This window comes from Mastomys coucha, unplaced genomic scaffold, assembly GCF_008632895.1.
Source record: "Mastomys coucha isolate ucsf_1 unplaced genomic scaffold, UCSF_Mcou_1 pScaffold15, whole genome shotgun sequence".
NCBI lineage: Eukaryota > Metazoa > Chordata > Mammalia > Rodentia > Muridae > Mastomys > Mastomys coucha.
The window spans coordinates 42,759,269-42,766,912 of NW_022196897.1; the positions used below are offsets into that span (position 1 = coordinate 42,759,269).

Genomic DNA, 7,644 nt, shown 5'->3' on the forward strand with positions numbered 1-7,644 from the left:
AACCAAAGACTGCACATGGAGGGGTCTGATTGTTCAGGCAGCATGTGTATAGTAGAGGATTGCAATAGCTTTTATTCAATAATCGTCAAAGAATTATGCAAGGTGGACTAGGAAGTTATTTTGTTACAACATGCCCTGTTTGAGCTTTTAGCTGATGCATTTATAACTGTCAATTTAAAGAAATGATAGACAATAAGGACTTAAGAGAAAAAAATAATGCTGTTGGTTAAAATTTTCAGTTTGTGTATTAATGTATTTGGACATGAAACTTGTATTTATATAGCCTGCATTTGGAGATACTTTCTGAATAAAATGGTCACAGCATATTATATAAGCAATTTGCATACATTTCTTAATGAACTTAATCCTCACACTATCTCCTTGGAGGGAACCTTCCACTTAACAAATAACAAAACTGAAGATTCAAAAGTCTTATTAGCTTCATGTTTATCCATTAATTAATGACTGAGCTGACAACCATTGTTTGATGTTACATGGGTCTGGCATCAAAATGATTTATCCATTGTGCAAGTGGCCTCTAAGTCTAATGTAACCCACTTCTTTTTTTTTATTAGATATTTTCTTTATTTACATGCCATATGATTTTTCTTTTCCCAGTTTCCCCTCCCAGGAACAAACAAACAAACAAAAACAACAAGAACAAACCCCTGTTGCACCCCCCCATGTTTGCCACCCCACCCTCTCCCACTTATTGGCCCTGGCATTCCCCTACACTGGGGCACAGAACCTTCACAGAACCAAGGACCTCTCCTCCCATTGATGATTGATTTTGCAATCCTCTACTATACACATGCTGCCAGAACAATCAGTCCTACCATGTATACTCCTTGGTTGGTGGTTGAGTGCCAAGGAGCTCTGAGGGTACTAGTTAGTTCATATTGTTGTTCATCCTAGGGGGCTGCAAACCCTTCAGCTCCATTGGTGACCTACTTCTTTATATATTCATGTCTACTGTATCTATTCTACAAAATCTCTGTTCATATCAGTGTAGCTATATCTGTTTTTTTTTATTCAGTAGAATGAACAGTATGACTTACCTAATCAATGAACCAATTTGCCTCCATACATTTATATGACAGAGGTAGCTATGATAGGATTGCATCTCTCTGTGACTATAGGCTATATGAGACATGAAGTCATTGACATATGGTTTGCCTCCCACTTTGACCTCTTGACTTAGTTCTGTGATAATTTCTTGCATCTGGTATCTTCCAAAATCTGTAATTTTCTTGAAGTATGTACTTAGTAAAATTCACTTCAGAGTGCCCCACCATGATGGTGAAGAAAAATATTATACTACATAGCACAGTGCCAGGTCCGCTATCAAGTATACTGTGTGTGATAAATGCTATCATGGTTTTCTTAACAACAGCAACAACAACAACAAATGATTACGTTAACCAATAGCCAGAGGAACATAAACTAAGAACATCTATTTTGGATAAATGATGACTCTTTATGTTTTAATTGTTAAAAGTGTACTGACGTGTTTGGTTTGTCATATATTTTTCATATGGCTTAAAATTAATAGCAGTATTATATAATTATCTAGTACATATTCTCATTTGTTTTAAAAAAATGTATAATCAGTAACTCATCAGATTATCTTGATGGCTTCCTGAGTTAAGGTCGAAGGTATAAAAACCAATAATATTTTAGTGTTTAAAGATTATAAAAAATGAGAATCAACAAAGCAAGTGCAAGAACCTTCCAAAAGTTACACAGCCAAGCTGCTGATCCCAGGATTTGTTCATAGGGTTTGGGGTAAATATTATTTTTCCTATCTATATAAGGGACATGGTTTTCACAAAGAAATGATAATTTTCCTTATGGTTCCTTATGGTCCTTGTCATATACAACCGTATGCCCCTGATAACAGAATTACAACTCTAATTCTCCATGCATAGAAATTAACACTTGAAATTGAATGCTTGTTCGCTACATTTCTAATACTCTTAACACTCTTTGCAGTTTCTTCTTTGACTTCATAGTGCAATTCGATAGAGAGACAATACAACCATAATGATTTTAACTTGGCTTTTTAGATCCTGTTTCTTCAGTTTAGCCCCAACTCCCCCTTGATTATATCATCTTCCCATGATGTATTTTTACTTCTAAAATTTGGAAAAGCTGTAACAGTATCTCAAGTATGCCAAAGGATTGTGAGGATTGGAGTCATACAGAAAGTGCTTAGTGAGGTATTTGCCATGTGTATCTACATATATTATTAATACATGGCTTAAATAATAGGAATTTTCAATTGTTTCCTAGAAGCCAGATAATGCAGCTGATACCTAATGTGTACCCAGGGTAATATTCCATAGAAAACCATAAGCCACACCAAAGAAGTAGAGAAACATAAATGGAGAGAAAGTGAAGGAAATAAAATCATAAAATGTTAACTTTTTGGATACAGACCTTCATGGGTGTAGTGAGATGCTACAACATCGAGAGTTGGAAGCAGGTGTTTGGCTGCTCCTTCACAGTTAGGTGCTTGTAGACATTATTTGTGCAGTGCCCCATGTATGGTGTTCACTAAGAAAGAAGTTGGGGTACTGCTTTACTATGTACAATTAATTCTACTCAGAACAGATTGAAATGTAAGAAACAACAGTTTTAAGAAGCTGAAAAGGAGATGGATTGGGTTGGCCACTGTACAACTAACTAGCTATCAAATTCTCCTAAGCTGCTTCTACCTTATGACCTAAAGGCATCATAATCCTCTCATGACACTAGCTAGTGGTTGGAAGTGTCTGTGGTGTTTAGTGATTTAGTGACTAGTTCTCCTTCCTCCATAATGACTATTTTTATCTGATGTGCACCTGAAAATCTGTGGTTTTATCTTTTTTATTCTGACTTTATTTATTTATTTATTTATTTATTTATTTATTTATTTTGGTTTTTTGAGACAGGGTTTCTCTATGTAGTCCTGGCTGTCCTGGAACTCAGTCTGTAGGCCAAGCTGGCCTTGAACTCAGAGATCCCCCTGCCTCTGCCTCCTAAGTGCTGGGATTAAAGGCATGCACTACCACTGCCCAGTGGTATTATCTTAATGAAGTGGAAAACTTGATACATTGCCAATAGAGATAATTAAAGTTCAAAGTCTTTGGATATCAGCAATTACATTCTAATTGTCAACTTATGAACAATTGAATTTTTATACAAAACCTTTTTATTTAAAATCTATTATCCAATACATTCTGCATATTACCCTCTCGAAACTCCTCCCAGATCCTATTCACCCCCATCCACTAATTTCATCTTCTCTCTCTCTCTCTCTCTCTCTCTCTCTCTCTCTCTCTCTCTCTCTCTCTCTCTCTCTCTTTCTCTCTCTCTCTCTCTCTCTCCTCTCAGAAGTTTTCAAACAAACATCGAATCATGGAAATCATGGGGGTCCTACCACTACTCAAGAAACTATTTGAAACTGACTCCTCTGCTGACAAAGGGAGAATGAGTTTTTTCCCATAGAGTTTCCCTGGGTATGTCAATGACAATCCAGGACACACCCCATTGCCAGGAGTAACTGGCCCATAAGCAAACTCCATATTTTTGTCTTAAACCTATATTTTAAGTTGCATTACTCATATTCTCACCTTTTAAATAATCTTCAACATTTTCATTATACATGTGTTTCATAGATGAAGAGCCTCAGTGTGAACATTTGGTTTTTATTAAAAAGACTTTCAGTAAGTGAATGAGTAAATCTACCAAAATTTCATATTAATCATACCAAGAAAAATGTTCAACACACTAGATTTTCTTTTTCTGTTCCACCCATACTTTCTTTTTTTTTCTTTCTTTTTTTTTTTTTTCCAAGACAGGGTTTCGGAAGGTTTCCAAAACTGTCCTGGAACTCATTCTGTAGTCCAGGCTGGCCTCAAACTCAGAAGTCCTCCTGCCTCTGCTTCCCAAGGGCTGGGATTAAAGACATGTGCCACCACTGCCTGGCTCTTCTATACTTTCTTGACTGTAAGAATACATAGGACATCCAAGTTCACAAACACCATAGCTCAAAAATATAGTCTCAACGTGGGTTCTTACTAATTTGAATCTAAATGTGGTTAATGATGAAGCTTTACATTGGATAAGAGAAAATACACACGATGCTCTTTCCTTACCTTGAACAATGAACTAAGATGTATTTGAGAACCCATTTCATTTTTATAATCTATCCCAAACTAGTATCTTACAAAATAAAATGCAAACTTTAATTGGAGAGCTTTAAAATAGTTAAAATTATGTTTTCTAAGAAGACGCATCTGTCCTTCTACAAAGCTCTATCATTTTATTAGTTTTCTTACTCAGACTATTCAAAAATTAACCACACTTACTTCATGACTGAAAATGCCAGCGGAATTAACGTAATTGCAGGTGAATGCCTTCATTCAAAGGGTACTACATGACTGCACCTCTCAGCTGGCAAGATAACCGTTTGCATGTTTTATCCAGATTCCAGACTGGAACAAATGCGGTGAAAATCAACATGCTTTCATCCCTGTGGAAACTGGCGAAGCAGCAGATGCTGCTGCTGGAAATAGCTGGGACTTATGCATCTTTGGATAAAAAAAAATCTTGTGAAAAAAATTTGTTCCATGCATTGATTCCGAGATTAAAAAGTATATCTTATTGTTTAATGTGTTTTATTCCAGTAGAATTATAAATTTAGAATTGTAAATGCAAGGCAGATGACCTCTTTGGTATTTCCTATAGCCAATCCTTTACCCTAGCCCAAGGTCATGTCTTCAACCTCATTCCACATTCATTAGAACTACAGGTCTGAGAGCTTCTGGGGTGAAAACAACAACGTTTGGTATTATTTCAGGTCCTTAATTAAACTGTCAGATTATGACTAACTCAGTAATTGTCCATCAATTCCGGCAGAGAGGGCCCACATAACTCACAAACAGTTGGCAGGATGTGCATAAAAATGGCAAAAGTGCATGACCTATTATTATAAGAGTAACTGTGGAGGTGGAGAAGAAGGTGAGAGTAAAGCGTCAGAAAGAACAATCAACTGCATTGGTGATTATTTTATCAGCATGTCCTTGGTAAAGATATATACGCAAGCAAACAAAAATAATAATCTACAATAGAAGTGGTCATCCATCAAATATTGAGTGTTTAATTTGACTGTTGGAAATGATTGCACAAAGTTCATGGCTCCAATTTACTTTAAGACTTCTTTTTGTTTATTGAAATTATTTTATTTATTTACATTAGAGTTGTTGCCCGCTCAGTGCCCCCTCCCACAGATCTTCATCCCTTTCCTCCTCCCCCTTGCCTCTGAAAGGCTGCTTCCCCTCCCACCAGGCATGCTGCCTCCCTGGGGCCTCATGTCTCTTCTTAATTAACAATGTTGTTTACAAAGATCTTGGATCAAACTTACACAGCTGCCACAGAGTCAAGACACTGACATTCTACTGAACCCTGCCTGTGGTAAAAAATGGAGTAAGAAAGTTGGTTTATTTTACATTAAAATGGAAATTTCGGAGAAATATCACCACTTTTATTTCAATATCATTTGTGTAAAATATATTGATAGTTTTGTTCCATTGAAATCGTACAGAAAGATTTTGTAATTCCATACAGAATGGCTTTTTTTTAAGGAGGGGACTAAAGGCTATATTAGTATTATTTGTTGTATTATGTAATATATAGAATTTCTATTTTTCTGGATATTTTATCTTCAAATGTTTGAAATAATAGCAAGTAAATATATCAGGGTATTCCTTTTTTAGATTTTATGATATAATGACAATCCAATATTGTCATACAAATTATTTCAGAAGGCATTGTACATATGCTTGCAATACAAAACGATGTTACTTCTACTAATGTGTGTAAACCTAGAAGTTACTTTTGAACTGATGTAATGAGTTTCACATATGAATCTAGGGAGGTATTCTCATGACATAATATTTATTACAAATTGTAATTTTGTCACTGTCAGGCACATAAGTATCATTTCAGTGTTAGAGAGATGACTGGATCTAGACTCTTAACTAAAACACTAAATGTAGAGAGGGAGAGGGAGGAATGGAAAGAGGAAGGGAGGGAGAGAGAGAGAATGTGCATGTCTGAGGAAAGAAAGAATGAGAGAAAGAAGAGATACTGATACTTTTATCTGCAGCTTATTAAATGTGTTTCTTCGTAAGTTTTTAATGACTCTGAGCCCTGGGTTACTCATCTTTATAATCATCGAAGTACATCTCCCTAACCAAATTGTAGAGAGGATAAGAATGAAGGCCAAGGATATCCAGCACAGTGTCTCCCATGACATGGAAATTTATTTTCTGCCTTAGAAAGCTATAATCCCTTATGAAAGATGGCATGTAATGATGACTATGAAGTGCCATGTGATATATAGCAGATAATGTTCACTTGTTGAGATTTGGGAGGGATTCAATGAAAGACTTAACTTTTCTTCAGTATGGCTTTTTAAATGACAGACTTTAATCCCTATTCTCTGTAAGTACTGTGTGTGATTACTTTTCAGGTAACAGAAGGGTACAATATTCTTTTATTCAAATTCCACTGGGCCTTAAAACAACAGAAATCACCTGTGTGATGTGGATCATTGAATAAGAACAAGACAGACATTGCTCATTAGATAACACTTGGTTCTTAAGGGAGAAATATTAGCATTTTGCCTTTGCATTTTTAGTAGCAGAGAAGTTTGATAATAAAAATGGAGGAAAGTAATTCTTTCATTTCTCATGGAGAATGATGATTCATATAAGAGTGAAATTTGATGCATGATTTTTAAATTGTAACTTTATTTTCAAATGGTGAATATTCATAAATTTACTGATTAGATAATAACAATGTAAATAAATTATATTTGAAGAGAACAAATTGTGTATATCAGAGTACCGTGAGCTGCATTATGTTGAAGCAACATAATATGTAAGTGGCATGATTTTATATCTGAAACCTAGCATTACTCCCAGAAATCCTGAGAACAAAAAAGGAAAATGGTGTATTCAATGCCCAAAGTAGTTATTTTATCATAAAATTTCCACAGTTTTAACCAATGTTCATTCTGACCTTATAGAAATGAAAGGCAGAACTACCATAATGACTAGCTATTGCCAAACATAGAAATGACTCTGTTTTTGTTAATTTAACAAGTGCTTTGGAGAAAGATCTTTGTTGTTCTCATCTCCTCTTGCTTGTCACTAATTGAAGAAGAAAAAATGAACTCTTACTTCTTAAAAGCCAAGTACACGATTTGTTATGTTTCCATAGATGGCTTTTATTTCTTGCTCACAGCATGAAACTTTTGGTGTGTGTCTGTACTTTAAATTATAGAAAGTTACTCATAAGTTGTAACTGCATTATGTGTACACTCTGGTACAGGTTAAATTCAGAGCCAGCTGTATTTAGCCTATCACATTGCTTCTTAAATGATGGTAAAGATCATAATTCTCTCCTATAGCTTGCTCATATGGACAAGTGTTTAATGTCCTTCTAAGTTTTAGATTTGATTTGTGGGTAAAGATCTATGAATCCCGGGAATTTGAGCATTTCCAGCACCTTGTATGATTCTGTGGGAGGAGAGTATCCACACTACAGCTCTAGTACAGAGGAAAACTTTGAAACTCTAGTATTGTGTGGTCCTCT

General features: G+C 35.4%; 1 protein-coding gene across 2 annotated transcripts in view; it reads left to right on the top strand.

The window, feature by feature from the left end:
• Kcnj3 (potassium inwardly rectifying channel subfamily J member 3) overlaps positions 1-7,644 on the top strand; it is a 165,149-nt gene that overhangs the window by 155,020 nt on the left and 2,485 nt on the right. The gene's annotated exons all lie outside the window — the stretch shown is intronic.